The sequence below is a fragment of the Periplaneta americana genome, chromosome 4 (assembly GCF_040183065.1).
Source record: "Periplaneta americana isolate PAMFEO1 chromosome 4, P.americana_PAMFEO1_priV1, whole genome shotgun sequence".
In the NCBI taxonomy this organism is placed as follows: Eukaryota; Metazoa; Arthropoda; class Insecta; order Blattodea; family Blattidae; genus Periplaneta; species Periplaneta americana.
The window spans coordinates 88,265,611-88,285,598 of record NC_091120.1 but is presented as its reverse complement, the minus strand read 5'-3'; the positions used below and the strand labels follow the sequence as shown (position 1 = coordinate 88,285,598).

The window sequence follows — 19,988 nt, the reverse complement described above, 5'->3', positions numbered from 1 at the left end:
CAGAAAATGATTTAACTGGCAGTTAAAGTTTTTTTCTGAAGAATTAATGAATGAAGGAATGAATATAAATTTGGAACTAAATTTTCAAAGTTCGCCGGATAATGATGTAATTGACGACTAAGGTTTTCTTTTTCTGAAGAATGAATGAATAAAATGAATTGAATAAATTGAATAAATAAATAAATTAATAAATAAATTAATTAATTAATAGATTAATAAATAAATATAAAATTGGAACTTTTAAATAGGTCGCCGGAAAGTGATTTAACAACTAAGGGTTTTTTTCCTGAATAAGAACCGAACATAACTATCTAGTCTAGCATAGGAATACTACATTTGCTATATTCATAAATAGGATACCGTACGTGTATACAGATTTTTTTGGAAATAACTTGGCAACACTTTTACTATCGCAATCATGAAATTTTGCACGGACTGTAGGTGTGTTCGTTCATGCCGCAGGAGCGCTGGCGTCGCGATGTCCTGAAGTTGTGTGAGACGTCAGGCGTCGGGTAGCAGGAGTGGAGTGCCGACGTAGGACAGCTAGCTGGCCGGAGTCAATGACGTAAGTTGAACTCTGCTTGTTTAGTAGTTACTTAATATTGACATGTGTATCCAAGTCAAAACAAAACTTGATTTATTTTCCATTACTGTCTCGTACAAGCGTTATTCATATCTTTAAGGGAAGTACTTAAATTTGAATAATATAAATTAATTATTAATATTCTTAAACATTAAATACATTTTATATTAAAAGTATTCAATAAAAACGAGGTTAATTGCTACATCGATTTATATTTTCCTAATGTTTCGACAAGGTTTTTGATGCGAGTACGAAATTTTAAAGCATATAAATATGAATATCCTCATATGAAGTTTTCTCTTTTTTAAATACGGTAAATTTTGTTTTTGGAATCAGATTAAAATTACGATATTTGAAACAAGTGCCGGTAGGTTAGTTTGTTCATGTAAGTTACTTAAATATTACATTATAATTAATACACTTTAATGTTTTTTTTCTTAAGTTGGCAGCATTCAAGTAAATTAAAGGTCGAATTGATTCATTCGACGATTACTACAAATGGAACATTAACCATCGAATTATTTGCGAAAGTATTGAAATTTCTAAATTACAGGGGAATTTTGTCATATTAGATTATTAAACAGAAGTATTCCCGGAAGTTTAAATTACAGTCGCTGTATTACCAAGGAGTAGGAAAAGTCGCGAAGGAAATCAGCAGGTTACAAGAGTTCGGCGTAGCATTTTAGCAACTGCTGTGAACTTGATCGTGAGTTCATTACTTCATTACACTCAGAGTGTACTTTGAAGAGAACGGTTTTTGAAAGCCTTATATTTGTTGTTATTAGTATTGTTATTATTGTTATTTATATTGTTACTGTCATTCATCATCATCATCATCATCATCATCATTTCTGACAACGTAACTTCTGTCACAATTACAAAATTTTTACTATATGAGTATTCCTAATTTAATTAAATATAATACAATTTTTAACAGCTATCAAACAGTATTTTAGTCTATTTAATTTCATGTTTAAGAATTTAAAAACAGAAAGTTTAAATTCGAGAATGGTATATTTCATTAGTTAACAATTACTACTTTTCTGTTTGAGTTTCAGAGTAATAAATTGAAACTTTAACGTAAATTATACAACATTTAGAGGGTGATGAAATATATATTGGATACTATTAAAACTGTATATTCTTTATATCACATGAAAATATCTTTATTATGAATATCATTTATTTTCTTTGGATACCAACTTTTACTAACAAATATGTTCTACGATAGAGTAGCACTTCTTTCAGATTATAATTTGATAATATTATAAACGCTACACAAATAGCGAGTGTATACCGAAAAAACTAGCCAAGTCCAGTAGATGTTTGCAATACATAAGAGCAACAGAAGAGGATGTCATTTAAAAGCTTTACTATTTTTATTGTATTGTATTGTATTGTATTTTACGAATATTCGTGCTAAAACAAAATAATGTTTCGAGTTTATCAGTTTTCAAATTATTTGTTGTTCAAATGTCGTTTTTCTTTGATATTTTCCTAATTTACTCAAATTCTCAACTATACTGGAAAGAAAACTCATCTCTTTCGTTATAAAGTCCTTGCTCATGAATAATCATGTTTCAGACAATCATTGCCACTTTTAACAGACTATATAATTGTAAATAAATTAAGAATAAAAAAGTACCAGTTTTAAATAGAAATTGAATAGTAATTATAATATGAAACCGGATTTCGCTACCTTCTGTAGCTTCTCAAATTCGTCACGCTGCTGACCAAAATGTCGCGAGAAAATTTCTTTCCCCCGAAGATCTCGGACCATCGCTGAGTACAGGTATGGACCACGACGCTACGGCAAGGAACGATTATTTTTTTACATTCATAATATCTAAAATTGTTTGTCTTTACTATTATTTCTACGATTTTCATTACTTTAATGTCAAGATTAGAATTTTCAACTTGTATGGATGACTACATTTCAAATAATTTCAATTTATTTTTTAGTCTTTTGTTCATACTGTGGAACAGCATGTTTACCAGGTGGCCCGGGTTCGAATCCCGGTCGGGGCAAGTTACCTGATTGATGTTTTTCCGGGGTTTTCCCTCAACCCAATATGAGCAAATGCTGCGTAACTATAGGTGCTGGACCCCGGACTCATTTCACCGGAATTATCACCTTCACTTCATTCAGACGCTAAATAACCTGAGATGTTGATACAACGTCGTAAAAAAATCCCACTAAAAACAGAATTTTTCCAACCTTTTTCAATATATGGCACACTAGAGGTGTAATTTAAAATCTCGCGGCACACTCATATAATCTAAGTCAAAGTTCTCAACCGGGAGGAGAGTTTCGAGAGCTTTAGGAGGGGAATGAGACCTATAAAATAAGAATAGATAAATGTATATGCATTTTTTAAATAAGTAATGATATTTTTTATTCATAGTTCACAGAAAAAAAGTACATATCATTTTAAACTTAGATATACACACTTTATAATTTTACACGTAGATATACAATTTTTAATACAATTTATAAAATTAAATATTTGTATATGCATTGATATATATTTTAATTATATATGTATTTTTTACTCAATAGGGGGGGATGATAGTGTGATGAATGGTGAAAGGGCGGATCGGGCAAAAAAGTTGAGAAGAGAAACAAAATATAAGCTATTCGGTATCTCGTAAAACCTACTTGCACGTAAGGATAAGCAGAAAGTGGACTGAGAAGCTTCCTTCCCTCGCTATGCTTCCACTTGCAGCTACCTAGCCTCATTTATTCCTACCAAACGTTCTTACTCTGAGCTACGACGCACGCATGCATTTGGTTTCTCGAGATAACGAATAACCAATATACATTCTTCACAAATAGAACCAACATGCTTTCTTCACCTCTGATCGAGATTCTGGCTGATATATAGGCCTATATCTATCGCCAGGCAGTATTTCTCACTTGATATGTGTCAAAGAAAAGAAAGAACAATTGTTTGTATAGCTACATATAGAGTCTGATTAGTGTAAAATGTTACTAGTCAGCGATGTATACAACGGAGGGGGAAAGAAACTGACCACTCTACCAGATTATTTCCTAGTCTAGTTATCTCAGGAGAGATGCCTTGTTGGTATCACTTGTGGGGTCCAGATCTGTGTTCGAAAAGTTGACTAAACAACACTTTCTTGTATTTCTATTTAATGTTTATAGTATAAATGTAACATGTTTAATGGTACAAAATTATTATTATGGTATCATGCATGTTTTCTTAATTTACTTAGTAAAGATGAAAACGTACAACATTATCACATGTTTTTCCAAGGTATTTAATGTACGATATATATTTTTTTTATAAAGACAAGAATAAGTTAATGCGATATTTGTAAGGGTGGTACGATATTCTAACTTTACTGATCTGGGAACCTAGTTGTGCGTCAGTAATTCTCTTTTCTGCCGCTCGCACACCCACACTATGCTTATTTGCAAATTTAGCAATAAGTCGCAAGTGTTTCGTAATGTCCGGTAGGTATGTAAAAATACATGCTAATCGTTACTCTACAACGGTGAACCTATAATGCCGGTACCAGGACAGTTTGTATATTCACTGACGACTCTAAAAGTTTTTGATTAATCGAAGCATATTTCCCTTCCAAATTATTATTATCATGTGATACCTAACGTTACTATGACTTTACGAGCACCATGGAAATCGTTTGACAGTGATTTAAGTTTTTCTAAAATTGGATGAATCGGTACATCTACTGAAAAGGTTTACACAATGGCAGAATAAACAGTCAAATGGGATGTCTCTATATTTGAATGTCTGTAGGCTTCGAGAAGTTTTTCCCGTTCCTCTACTTCCTTGAACGCGTGAGACTCTAGCACGGAAGCCCAAATGTTCTCTTGGCTCTCTATTCCGTGTTTGTGGATATCGGATCTCGTGGCATAGCAGAGTTCAGTTCGTGCGCGTGTGGAGGAATATGCAGTGGTGTAATAATGCGTGTGGGGAGGCAGCAAAAGAATCAGCGCAAATGTGGGGAAGCATTGTGGAATGCAGATCGATGTGGAATGGAAGTGTCGTAAAAAGAAGAAGGGGGACAGTGTTTTCATATATTTTCGGATATCGAATATTTTCGTAGCGTGACGACCAAATCTGCAGTCCTTAGTCAGCAAAAAATATCGTAAAATAATGTAGGTATGGTTTTATGGAACGGGCTAGACGATCTAAAAGGTGGTCATTTACACTAATACTAACGGCATGGTAATTTTCTTAAATAGGCAACGACCTCTGCTTTACATTTAATCATTATCATTCATTTCCAAAGTAGAGGCCTCCTGCAATAGTATGACAGCAAAACCAAGACACTCGTAGTCGGCAAAAATATCTGTAAATATTGCATGGTTTTATCGAGCGGTCTAAATGTCACGCAGGATGGTGATTTAGACTGAAGTTTCACTTTGCGTAGGGCGTATTATTACAGTCAATACCCTACGAATTGTGCTTTATATATAGGCATAATTCTCTCATCAATAAAGTAGAGACTTTATGCAGTAAAACCATTATTAAATCAACAAAGGTAATTCTGTCATATTATTAAACGCTTTTAGGGTGATTGATTTTGCAGAATAGCCGAATATTCGGACATCGGTGCCATATCCAGGGATTGTTCCGTTATTTGCCCCGTAGCATCTTCGCCGTACAGTTCCCGAAAAATAGTTATCATGAAAAATATGATTAATGATGCTGGTATATATGAATAATAGTATATGTTTTTCAACTTCCCCTTCTATGGTTGGACAAGGAAAAGGGAGAACAAAAATATTCAAAATAATCCCTGTCTTATACGAATAAAAGTTATGGAAAATTAATTACATGCATCTATTTAAACCATCTATATATATATATATATATATATATGGTGTTCAAAAAATAGTGTCGCATATTTTTACAAGAGGGTAGCATAGGTCGAAATTACAAAAAACGTTCCTATAAACATGTGTCCGGAGACAAATATTTATTGAGATATAGGCCATTCTGTATTGTGGCCTATAATCGTCACTCGTTTAAAAGCGCAAAACAATGGGGGTATATTTTGAGTGTAGATAGCGTCCCTCAACAGAAGTAAATAAACAATGTAGTCCAGGATACTATGGAGTCTATCATTTGACTTGTAATAGTATGTACAGTATTCAGTGATGTAGGCTGTCTTTCTGTTTATGCACCCCACATTTTCTATATGTCATGCGACAATACCTAACCCAGAGGTTTAATGGGCGATGGATTAGTTGAGGAGGTCCAGTAGCATATGGCCTCGCGCGTCACCTGACCTAAATCCTTTGGATTTCTGGCTACGGGGACATTTAAAAGCGTTGGTGTATGTCACACCCATCGACAACGTAGAAACATTACAGGAGCGTGTATCCAATGCATGTGAGCAAATCCGATAACAGCTAGGTGTGGTCGCAAGAGTTCGTGATTCACTGAGAAGTATGTGTAACAATGCTTGGTAACCACATAGAGCACCTTCTGTAGTGTCTACATAACATACAGTTGGGTATAGTAGGCCACAATACAGCATGGCCCATATCTCAACAGTTATTTTTTTCCGAACACTTGTTTAGGCCTATAGGAACTTTTTTTCTAGTTTCGACCTATGCTACCTCTTGTAAAAATATGCGACACTTTTTTTAAACACCTTGTATATAAAATATATAAACGATGTCTCAATGGCAATATGACACTGTCAGTACCATCTTCATGCAGACGATCTACGACTGTATATCCACGTCAGTCCCAGTTCAGTGAATGACAGTATAACTAAATTAAATTCGGATTAAAAATATGACAGAAATTTGATTGATTCTGAACCCTGAAAAATCACAGGCTATCTTACTACGAAATCAGAGACCTCTAACGAAATTTAAAAAATCTTTTCTTCCCGGCGTAGTTGTAAATAACACTGAAATCCCGTTTAATGCAAGTGTGAAAAATTTAGATGTTCATATCGATGAACACTTAAACTGGGCCACACAGATTAAACATGTAAATAAAAAAAGTATTTTCTATACAGCATTCACTTCGACGAATAAAAAATTTTCTTCCTTTTAAATCAAAACACATTTTAATCCAGACACTTATCATGTCACAATTCGACTACTAGATCCTATGCAATGATATACAGCATGGTAAAACTATGCACCTGTCGACAGGTGATCATACCCACACTTAATTGTACTTGAAGATATGCAGTAGCCTATAGTAATGCTATGTACCTAATTATTTTTTCGGGTTGCATATTAGAAGCTTTATGTACAGTAGTGGCAAAAAAACCGGACCGACCCTTGTAGCTGATTTCAGCGCCTTGTTCACTCCAGAGCACGATAGACTGGTAACAGACTTTCGTGGCTCGAATCCTGCCTGGAAAGGAAACTTTTTTTTGTTCCTTATTCAAATTTATTCCCAATATTTTTTCGATTGCAGCGATATTTTATTGTTTAATTAACTTATTCCCAGAACATGAATTTTACCAGCTATCGAAAAGTATTGGGAATAAATTTGAATAAGGAAAAAAGAAAGCAGTTTCCTTCCCAGGCAGGATTCGAACCACGAAAGTCTTAGTTATCAGTCTATCGTGCTCTGGAGCGAACAAGGCTCTAAAATCAGCTACAAGGGTCGGTCCGGTTTTTTTTTGCCACTATTGTACAAAACTGTCGAGAGAACCTTGTTCCTTGTATTATCGTAATCTCTGAGGATATGCAAACAATTCCTCGGATACTAGAGAATTATCGTGGACTTCATTTTTAACATCTAGGCTTATTGTATGCATTTCTTAATTATCTTGTCTTATGTTGACATTCAAAATATTTTCTTCGATCAGGTAGTAACCCTCCATCAGTTACCACTCTCAATATTACTGTATATCAGTTGAGCTATTACAGTAGCGTAGGGGTAACGTGCGGGACTCGTATTTCGAAGAATGGACTCGGGTATGGGTTCGAATCTCGCTTTAACTCACTATCTACTTGAATTATTTCAGAGGTGTTATTGAACTGTAAGGCGCATGGCAGGTTTTCCCCTGACAAGTTCTCGAATTCATCCCTCTAAATACCACCTCACTATCAGCCGTTCCATTGGCACTAGATAAACGTGTAGTTGATAACACCTTCGTTAAATAACCGAATAAAACATGCGGATACTTCCTACCAGAGTTGTCCTGGAGGAGACTTGCAAGGGCTCGCGTGAGTCATTTGTTAAATATTTATATTTGTTCCGAGTCCTTTGTTAAAATAGCTTGCGAAGAAATTTCAATAAAACAAACGCGTTTTTGTAATTTCAACATCTCCTATTCTACATTCTGCTAAAGCGATCGATTGAAAATATACGAGAGAGAGTCAAAAAGTAATCTTAATAATTGTTTTTATTAATTGAATATGTACAATAAGACTACAGACACTTTATCACTCTTCAACATCAGTCCCAACTACGTTCAATGCAAGTGTTCCTGTTATACTATGTTAAAAGTGATGAAGTGTTTGTAGTCTTATTGTGCACATTCAATTAATAAAACAATAAAAGGTTACTTTTTTACTCTCCCTCGCAACAATAGCGCTTTTGCACTGCCTGTTGGACACTTTCTATAATTATGACTTCGGGGATTTCGTACAGGCAAGATAACTTAATAGGAAAGACCAATGCCCGTTTGTCATTAACTGTAGTCAAAGCCCCCCCACAAAAAAAATACGAATTACATCACCATTACCAGCGCGGATGCTGAAAGAGGCTTTAGTGTAAGTAATGAATGACATTGCCACTTGTGAAAGAAGTAAACTTACAGTCTTTCCTTATCCAGTTGAATGACTATTAAAATTATCGACAAATCTATGAAAGAATGGGACACGGTCCCGTTTGTGCTATCCTGGTTAAGAAATCGTCTCGCTATTTACTTGAGTGCGTCCCACAGCTGAGCTGAACCTATTTTTGTGAACGAAATGAAACCTATTTTAAGGGTAAAATTTATTATTATTATTATTATTATTATTATTACTCTAAAGAACCATTATTTTCCTTCCTTTACTTCGCATCTCTCCTCTAGCCGACCCAGTCTTTCTTTCTTCCTGCTTTTTTTAGTCCTTTGTTAAATTATTGCCAACACACCCTTGCTTCCTACGAACACCCCCGTAAAATAAGTTCGTAAAGTTGAAAACACTCTGTACATCCAGGCTCTAATTATGATTGTTAAAGTAGAATGGATTAAAAATATGTTAGTAAATTGTTTCCAGTATGTATTTTTTCTAATACCAGCCCGGTTGTTCCATACGCAAAAACAGATGATACCAGATGCTTGTCACATCTGAATGTAGTTCAAATCGACTATCAACTGAGATAGGCTCTATTATATTAAGCTAATCTCGACAACTCCTTCAAGGTCTTGAGAAGGAAGGCAGACTACAGTGATAGTTTGTACTGTGTTGAATTCAAGCACTTATCTGTGTAAGTTAGGAGTCTGAAGTCCGAGGAAACCTGCCCGACGGCTAAAGCTTAGGTCTCAACTGTACGCAACTTCGAGCTTTAGTACATAATGAATAATAGAGATCTCTGGTAAGGGGATAAATCTTCATCAACTAACAAGCTATCTGTGAGACAGCATAACGGATTCGTCCTCAGAACGTGCAGAATTCAGGCCTAGAACCAATTATTTCAGTCGATGTTTTCCGTGATTTATTTCAGTCATTATAGGCAAATACTGCCGTAGTGTTTTGCAATGTATCACTGCTATCAGATTCCTTTCTGTTTACCAATCTATTTTCAATCCATCGCCTTAATGATACTGAATAATCACAGCTGTTGGGTCACAAAATTCTCCCTAATTTTCTACTTCTACTGCTACTGCTACTGCTACTACTGCTACTACTGCTGCTGCTGTTACTACTACTCCTGCTGTTGCTGCTACTACTACTACTATTATTACTGCTGCTGCTGCTTTTCTCCATCTACGTCTTGATTTTTTGTTCCAGATCTGTTGAATCTATAATTTCGTTATCTTCCAATACGTTTTCCTTCTTATCTTCTACCATGATTATTACATGCCGGTCTACGTTTGTTTTTTCTCTGAACCAATATTTTATGTTTCCCATCTTCATTTAGAAAATTTCTTCTTGATTACGTAACTTTGTTTGGTATTCAATTCTGTAATATTATGTATTCTTATATCAATGCCTTTGTCCCTTTGTTTTGTGTTAACATTCGTGCTTTCACAATTTTATATTCGAATTGCTGCTTCTTTACTATTACTCGACCAAGACCAGTGGAGCCCTGCAGCCCAGAGCCGTGGCGCTACTGCTCCTGCGTTCGTAATGCCGCATCGCGATAGTTCACATTACGCCTGCGACTCCACTCGCCTTGGTCGAGTAATAAATAGTGTGTTAATTTTAAATTAATGCGATTTTTACGTGGTCAAAGATTCTTAACATTCGTACAGTAATCAGTTTTACAGAAGATGGGCCATAGGAACCTGATGATTTTCAAAATAAAATTATCAATGTGAAATATAAATTCATATTTAAACTTTGTTATATAAAAATAGTTTTTAGAACGCTATTTTAGTGTATAATTTATTTCATGTCATTTATTTTTCAAATAACACATATCTTAAATGTCCTTCGCCATTTATGATACACTGTATCAGTTTGTCATGCAGATTTCGAATCTCTGCTTTCACCATGTTGTCTGATCTGGCTGTAATTTCATCCAGTATAGCAGCCTTGAGTGAGTTAATGTCCCTAGGTTTCTTAATGTATACTTGAGACTTAAGGTAACCCCAAAGAAACTGACGCCATAGCGACAGATCTGGTGTACACTTTGAAGTAACGCCAATGAAAGTAGTTGCATACTGACAGATCTGGAGAACGTGCAGGTCACGGAATATCTCCTTCTCCCGAAATCACATTGTTTGGAAAAATTTATTCAACCATTTCAATAAACTCTCTGACCGTATGGACTGTAATCCCATCTTGCTGAAACCATACGTTGTTGAAATCGATTTCACGTTAATGTAGCTCTGCAATAGAAGTTCCATAATATTTCTGTGTACCGATCAGAATTCACTGTGACTGCTTAGTTATGCTCTACAAAGAAATAGGGCTTATAATTCCAAAATTGTGAACATCACACCAGACAGTTACACATGGACTATGGAGAGGCACATAAGAAGCTGATGTGTATTGAATTAGACCGGAAACGAAAATTATGCTCGTTTACTGTGCCGTTTAAGTTAATGTTTCATCGTTCATTAACAGGTTGGACTGTTTCATTAGTCAACAAGTTGATAAAATGTTTACATAATGTCATGTTTTGTCATGGTCATTTATCTCTTTTTTTACGTGGTTGTTAAACGACTAGGTTATTTGGTATCGATGGAATTGGTTATAGCGAGGTGGTATTTGGTGAGTAGAGGCCGAAAGTACCTGCCATTCACCTTACGGTTGGGAAAACCTCTGTACAAAACCCAACCAGGAATCAAACCCAAGCCCACGCGCAACTCCGGATCAGCAGGCAAACGCACTACCGCCTGAACTATGCCAGTGGCTATTTAGCTCTTGAAACATCACCAATTTGTAGGGATGAAAGTTTAAATCTTTGTATAGAATTTTTTCTTCCACTGCTACTTGATAAATCAACGGCAGCAGCGTGTTTTTTTGAGTGCAGAGGACTGCCTATCATTGTCTGCCTCACTCTTTCGATGTCTGGTGGTGTTCTAATGGTGTGCAGAGAACTTAGTGGTTACTTTCACGCTGCAGAAGTAGTTGTTCGAAAACTGTGTATCCTCAACTTTATTTTATTCCTGCTACGAACGGCACCATGATGTGGAACATTGAAATAACGATGAAATAATTGCTGGGTAATGGCAACTGGATCACCATTTAAAAAATATGTTTCCACCATAAAGACATGATGTTCAACACTCCATTGTTCCATGGCTACAAAATGGCATAAGTAACCGAAGAGCATAGTGACTTGCTTACGGCCTAAATGTTATTATTACCAACTTATTGCATGTTAAAAATCATCAGGTTCCCATGGCCCATCTTGTAGCCTAATGCTGAAACTGATCAGGAAGAGAAAAAGGAATTGGCTGGGTCACTGGCTGAGAAGAAACTGCCTACTCAAGGAATGGTGAACGGGAGAAGAATTTGGGGCAGAAGATGATATGAGATGATAGAACACATTAAGATATATGGATCATATAACTGTTTCATTCTAAATAAATCTCCTCAAGTTAAGTATCTCGGAATAATAATAATAATAATAATAATAATAATAATAATAATAATAATAGACCAACATTTACGTTGGGATAAACGTGTTCTTTTTATGTGCAATAGATTAAGAAAAAATATTTACTATTTTGTTAGTCTATGAAATCACTTGACTGTACATACTTTATGACTGATTTACCTCTCAATAGTACAAGCTATATTACAAGACGGCATTTTAGGATGGGATAGTGCTTATAGTACCTCAATATTTTAATCTACGAGAATATCGAAAATATGTTTGCTTTCTGTTGTGTTTTTATTCCTGTAATTAAAAAATTTATATTTTCTTAAATTGGTTCTGTTTTGGTCTTGGTTGGGTTGCGAATGGCGGGTGGGGCAAATCCCTCGCACGTAGGTAATCCAAAGTTTAATTTTAAGTGCGGCGATGAGTGATGACTCGCCAATTTTTTCTGGAGCCCTCTCAGAGACTTTCCATTACTGTCATAAACCTACAGTACGGATCATCCACTTCTATTTCCCTTCCGAAAGGATATACATTTACCTCTCAAAAAGCCATCGGATTTTGGTTCAGCGTCATAGGCAATCGAGACTGACATGCTTTTTATAGTAAAATATTCCAAAGGTCTTAATGAGTAAAAAAAGATAAGTCTTTTTGTTGTACTCGAAAATGTATCACTAGGGCAAGAATTTGTATACTCCAAAGATGTTAGAAATATTTATGCATTTATGCGCCATAAATCCGAAAATATGTACTAAAAACTAGAAAATATATGCTAAAAACAATAATTATGGGAAAAATATTTCAATGATGTCAATCTGCATAACCCTAAATATGAATTTTATGTAAAATAAAGTTTCGGAACTACGTTAATAAACATAAACATGCGATAAATTGTCATACGAAGTTTCAGCTATGTTCAATACAGCAAATATATAAATCCGGGCCCTAAATTTATCACTATCAATAATATACACTTGTGCCCTACTGTACGAGAATTAAAAGTGATGGGCAGGCGACTAGGCACTTGAGCGTCACATTTGTAGATAACGAAGTAACTATGAGTGTAGGCCTATCGGAATGAAACGGGGAAATGTACTCGTGGAAATGTCACACGTAAGAGAAGTGAATGGAGGCGAGGAAGTGGCGTGAGTGATAAACGGTGTTGCACAATTACAGTGTGACAAGCGCGCAACATGGAAGCTGTTCCACAAATCTGAATGGGAAAGTGAGAAGCACGTGAGCTAATAGAAGTTTGTTTAAATTTATATGTAGTACGTGCAGAAATTTCTATCCCAAAAAGAAATTTATTTGAAATGTGGATATGGAGAAGGGTGGAGGTGTGAAATGGGCAGACAGAGTAAGAAATGAAGATGTGTTGGAAAGAGTGGGTGAAGAGAGAATAATGCGGAAACTGATCAGAAAGAGAAAAAGGAATTGGCTGGGTCACTGGCTGAGAAGAAACTGCCTACTGAAGGAATGGTGAACGGGAGAAGAGTTTGGGGCAGAAGAAGATATCAGATGATAGACCACATTAATATATATGGATCATATAACTGTCCCATTCTAAATGAATCTCCTTAAGTTAAGTATCTCGGAATAATAATAATAATCGACCAACATTTACGCTGGGATAAACATGTTCTTTTTCTGTGCAATAGATTAAGAAAAATTACTATTTTGTCATCCTACGAAATTACTTGACCGTCCATACTTTACGACTGATTTACCTCGCATTAGTACAAGCTATATTACAATATGGCAGTATAGGATGGGGTAGTGCTTATAGTACCTCCCTCATGTCAATAACTCTGCTGCAGAAAATAATAAATAAAAATGTCTTGATAAACCTCTTGATTATTCTTCAGAACTGTTGCATTCAGAATGTAGAGTATTTGACTTCCATCAAATTTATAACAATGTATTACTGAATTTCGTACATAAAAACCGAAATATATTTAATTTATATTCACATAAATGTAAAACCAAAATATCAGGCAACATACGCTTGACAGAACCTGAATGTGCCACAACCGTAGCATACAATCACAGTAGCAACTTCGGTCCAAGGCCTTATAACATAATAGCGAAATTCTCAAACATAGGCTACAATTTGCTAATGCTCCTTATTTAAAGAATCTGTAAAAAAATTGCTGTTTAGAGAGAAAATCTAAAGTTAAATTATTGTGATAAGTGTTTTTCTTCTTTTTCCTTTTTTTTACATTTCACTCTGTTCTTTAAAAAAATATCTTATTATGTGGAATGTCCCCTGAGCACGAGTATGTAACTTACACTTTCTGGGGATGTTATAGTTATGTAAAAAGGAAATGTGTCTTTGTTCTGGCAATAAAGTATTATTATTATTATTATTATTATTATTATTATTATTATTATAATATTATTATAATATTATTATATCATTATATTATTATAATTATGTTATTATTATTATTATTATTATTATTATTATTATTATTATTATTATTAAGGTTCTTAAATATTACGTTTATTACTACTCCTCTTGCTACTACTACTTACTTAAAATCCAATGCGGTATAGGGAAGGGTATATCTATGGTCCAACACTTCACAGACACACATTGCGGGCTTTACTGTGATCAGCACGGTACAGGACAGCAAGTAACAAGGAAAGAAACGCCCAATTTCGTTGACGAAAGTTAGTTAAATCTCTTCCACGCTAGAAGTCGGTTGGATGGGAAGGTCATACGCTGTCCACAGAGCCAAGAAGACGAACATTATGTATATGGGTAAACGTAGGGTGGCCAGATTGACAACTATAAAAAGAGGACACAAAGCTTAAAAAACGAGGATATTGTTCGAAAAAAAAATATGACAGAAAATATGTACTTAGATTTAGGCTTTCTTCTTAACTTCTACAATAAAATGTTAAATGTTATGTTTTATTTAATGACACTCGCAACTGCAGAGGTTATATTAGCGTCGCCGGATGTGCCGGAATTTTGTCCCACAGGAGTTTTTACATGCCAGTAAATCTACTGTCATGAGCCTGTCGCATTTAAGCACACTTAAATGCCATCGACCTGGCCCGGGATCGAACCCGCAACCTTGGGCATAGAAGGCCAGCGCTATACCAACTCGCCAACCAGGTCGACTTCTACAATAAACTGTCCAGCATTCATTAATCAGTTAATCTTTTAGTAGTTTGATTTTTATCGTATTTTTAAATTTAATATTAATTGTAATTATAATTGTAATTATTGTATTAATATTGTAGTTGTAATCACCTGATAGATAGCAAGAGAAGGTCTCATGGCCTTATCTCTACCAGGTTAAATATAAAAATATATATTGACGTAATTTATATATGTATATATATATAAATTACGTCAATAGCTTTTTATTGCAAAATACTTACAGTACAGATTTAAGCTTATATCATTATATCATATTACAACTATGTTAATATCTATTTTATTACAAAATAATTATAAAGTACTTAATAATGATTTTACAGTTAGCTACATATGAAAGTCATGGGCATTATAAAAAAAATATTAAAGGGGACAGAAAATATATATTTAGATTTACATTCGCACCTCGATTTACTTGCTATGATCGTTGACAAAGAATATATTCCGTCGAAGCTGCTGCCACCTACAGGCAAATTACTTGAAAAGGTGTCAAAGCAGATAATTTCAAAATATCAGGCATACAAGTTACGAAAAGGAGGACATTTCTTGATTTTTTAAAATCCGCCCGGACCCCGGACAAAGGCCTAAAAAGGAGGACATGTCCGGACAAAAGAGGACGTCTGGTCACCCTAAGTAAACGTGCAAATATTTTAGGAGGTAATCGGGTATAGTATAAAAAAAACACATTATTTAAGAGAATTACTGTTTCGAAGTTATTTCTAGAGTGAAAGATGCCATGTTTTCAGTTTCGTTAATACTTCCAAGAAGATTTATTTCCCCTACGAACGCCTGGCTACTAGGCATATAGTTACACGGAGGTCTAAGCTTGTGAGGGTTGTCTATCGTCCAGGCTTATCATGAAGGTATTTGAGATGTGATTGATAATTAAATAATTTAACGTACTCATATCCAAACACAATCACCGTTTTACATTAACATGTGCGATTAAATTCACAATGTATTTTGTATTGTACGAGTAGTACGACAAGGTACATTTTTATTCTCAAGCATGAAATAAAATAATTCAAAGAATATTACATAAATTATCGAGATAAAAGGCTTTATAAACGATATGGCATTTACTTCTAAACTATCACGGAAGAGATCAAATAATTAAAAAATTGTTATTGAAATAAAAGAAACATGCGAAATAAAATAATCTCTCAATAGTTAACAAACTTAATAGTTTCTTAACTAATCTTTCGTTGTGTCAAATTACAAAGGGAGCCACGTCATGTTGCGGTTCACGATCCTCGGTCCGAGAACTAAGCGATAGTCTTCGGTACACAGCAACGAACATTAGTCTGTTTGGAAATCGTACCCAATAGAGCTCACTTGTCACGTTTGCAGATTCTCTTGCTGTTCCGTACATTAAATGAATATCGGCTAATTCAGCATCAGTGTATCCTTCCATTACGTGAAGTGAGCTTTCTGCAAGATTAATGACCCTCAACTGAGTTAGGAAGTGTGTTTATGCTGGAGTACATGTGATCGAAAGACCTGGGTATAGTCTAAACTGACGGGCGCTTCATAGTACTATCAATTCATAGAACAGACCATAAAATAGATGACGTATTTATGGAAAAGCTACTAGAGCAAGGAAAAGGGTAAATAGGACGCAGTTTTATATGCATTTTTCATAAACGAATATCGAAGTACACACATGTATGTATCTTTATGTATGTCTGTACGTATATAAAGCAATTTACTCTGCACTCAAGAAGACAAAAGGCATGTTTTATTTCCAAAAAGTAAATTTTCTTAATTTATAAACCGTAAAATTTAGGTAGATGTATGCAAATAATTTTCCACACATTCACATAAAATGGCTATTCAGATATTGTAATCATATTTATTACAGTTTTTGTATGTGAAAAATATACAGGGACATCATTTTATTTCTACTGACATTTCTAATATTAATCTGGCTATACCTTTGGATTAACGGTTGAGAATCGGAAACACCGTTTGCTACCCCCTTCCACGACTGGAGTTCAATGATACTGGCGTAAAATACAAACAAACCACTTTATTAGGTATAGGAGGGAAGAAAAGTAGTTCATCCATTTACGTAAACTAGGAAATATCGCAATTTTAAGTTTGATAATGTTCATTAGGTTTTTGTTTAATCAAAATACAGTACTGTATTAACAGTAAGTGTTTTTACTCACGAACTGAGCTATCTATTCGGACGTACTCATTATGCAGTGTCTATTATACTATCTAGAGCACATTAGCGTACAATATAGAGAATGAAGTTAAATTGAAAAGTATTCCTAATATGGATATTTAAACACATTTTTGAAAATGGTGGCCGATTATTTCGATATAGGTTTCAGTTCTTTTGTGCATATTATCGCACTATAGACTATTGTACCTAATTCCAATTACTAGTTTCGTCCTTCGTACTAGTAAGTCATGTTGAAATAATTCTGTACCTATTCTATAAAAGAGTACCTTACTTACTGTAAATTGAGTCTTCACTTCTGCCCGATCCAAAAAGATAAAATTACTCAGACATGCTATCCACTGTCCGTTCAAGTGGTTTTGTCGCAGGGTCGTAGAAAGGGGGAAATCACGTGACAGTTAATTACTTAACGAGGCCCTTTTATTTAAGTTATTTTAAACATTTGTATAATATTACGTAGACGTCCAATTCCTAACAGAAATTAATGTTTCCAGAAAAGAGCTAAGACAGCCCAGCCACTAGCCTTTACAGAGGGGCGAGCAGAAGAGGGTGAGGGGACCGAGATGAATCGTAGGGAAACGGACGACAGTACCTGTGCGGAAATATGATTCAATATTGAAAGTTCTTTCTTGACTGAAAAAGTGAACATATTTCTGAAACATACTATACTCACTTTCTCAGTAATGTTTACTATGACCGTAAGGCGACTTTGACTGCATACGCGGCCTTGGTTCTCTGTGGAGGACGGTTGGAACTTCATTAGTAGAAGGGGTGGGAGTGAAGTGCATTCAAAATCTCAGGTACAATAAAAATTGAAGTAAAAAAAATTATGTCCCTGTACATTTAAAAGTAACAGAAATATTAAATGTAATAGTGATGTATAGTGAGTTTATAAGCATGTAACAAGCCAACAAAGAAAAATCTTAAAACTATATTCTATTACAGACATTCGCCCACGTCTTCATGGGGCTTTATAATTAGCGCTGCTGTATGTGAAGGAGCTAATAATTTAGCAGTCAGCTATGTTGGATGAAACTATGGCCCTGCATAACTTTTAAATTATTTGTGGCGAGAAGCTATTCTGAGAGTACTTTTTCGTTTTTTTGCAGAGAACTAAAATGTTTACGAAAAAAAATCAAACCATTGTGCTATGTTTCGGATTGGATATTTTCGCGTTTCAACTACCCAGTTCGTGTAGATATGTATACGTCCTGAAAGTTAAAAAATATTACTTCTATGTTTTATTTAACGACGCTCGCAACTGCCGAGGTTATATCAACGTCGCCGGTGTGCCGGAATTTTGTCCCGCAGGAGTTCTTTTACATGCCAGTAAATCTGTCAACGTGAGCCTGTCGCATTTAAGCACACTTAAATGCCATCGACCTGGGCCGGGATCGAACCCGCAACCTCGGGCACAGAAGGTCAGCGCTATATAGACTGTGCCACCCAGGTCGACTCCTGAAAGTTTCGTCCGATTAATTTCTGCTATTGTATTGCTATTGTTCTAATACTGGTTGATTGGAAGAGAAGGCTTGATGGCCTTAACTCTGGCAGTAGAAATAAAACTATTATTACTATTTCTACTAATTTTAAATGTCTTATTTTCTTATTCTGCTCAACCTCTCCTTTCAGTCAGGCTTAAAAATCACTTCAGATAGAAGAGGAAAATTCATCCGATCTCACACTAAACATCTCGCATATGGAGGTCTCTCTAGTCATGGGATTAATTTTAAATTTGAGACATAATTTTATCAATTGTAGTTACTTTGTATGAAAAGTAAATAAAATACTGGTTATATGCATATATAGTAATTAGTGCATATCGCATCTATCACAAACGCTTTTAGAGATACAGTATATACCGTTCATAAAGAAATAAAATCGTGAAAAATTATTAGTGACGATTTTCAGTACATTCTGATTTTCAGTGGTGTTGAACAGCAACCTCAAAAAAAAATTCCCTAAATTCCCATAAAATAAATTTTTAGAATCTTCCATAACCAATCTTAAGGTCAAGGCACGGATACAAACTTCACAAGAAGAGATTTAAATTTTCTCTCAAGTCAGACATTCGTTCATTTTCAAGATATTAAAAAGTTTCTTCGCTCTCCTGTAAAATAGTCGTTTTACATACGAGGATGCTGGTCAGCACCATCGTTTTGTATTACTTACTTACATATGGATTTTAAGGAACCCGGACGTTTATTGCCGCCCTCATATAAGCCAGCTATCGGTCCCTATCCTGAGCAAGATTAATCCAGTCTCTACCATCATATCGCACCTCCCTCAAATCCATTTTAATATTGTCCTCCCCAAAGGTCTTTTTCCGTCCGGCCTCCCAACTAACACTCTATATTGTTTCGTATTATTTGTCCATTAATTTAATAAAACATTATTACTCCCAATCTTTCACATGATTCGTTCCCTCATAAATATACTAATTAGTAAAAACTGAATATACAGTGTAATTCTAAATGACTGCCCTGATTCTGGAACATTTTGGCAGATAATGTACTGAACATAGAAAAATTTTACATACATGGGTATATGAGGAAACTCTCAAAGTTCTTTCTCATATCTTATAAATGCTCGATATGGGCTCCTCTTGTAACTCCGCAGATATCAAGTCGGTAGACCAATTCATCCCATACACGGCGAAGTCAATCCAATCGATTACAGTGATGGCGGTGTTTATACGGGCGCATATATCTGGCATACATTCTGGTAATGTAGGTATAAAAACAGAATCTTTGACTTAAGCTTACCCCCACACGTAGAAGTCGCAAATTGATGTCAGGGGAACGTGGAGGCCAG

The 19,988-nt window shown here is 35.1% G+C and overlaps 1 protein-coding gene across 1 annotated transcript in view; it reads left to right on the top strand.

The window, feature by feature from the left end:
* The first annotated feature begins 439 nt into the window (after positions 1-439).
* Positions 440-19,988, top strand: part of Unc-76 (fasciculation and elongation protein Unc-76) — a 480,336-nt gene continuing 460,787 nt past the window's right edge. Inside the window, exon 1 of the mRNA XM_069823700.1 lies at positions 440-565. The gene's annotated coding sequence lies outside the window, so the exon portion shown is untranslated. The remainder of the gene's footprint in view (positions 566-19,988) is intronic.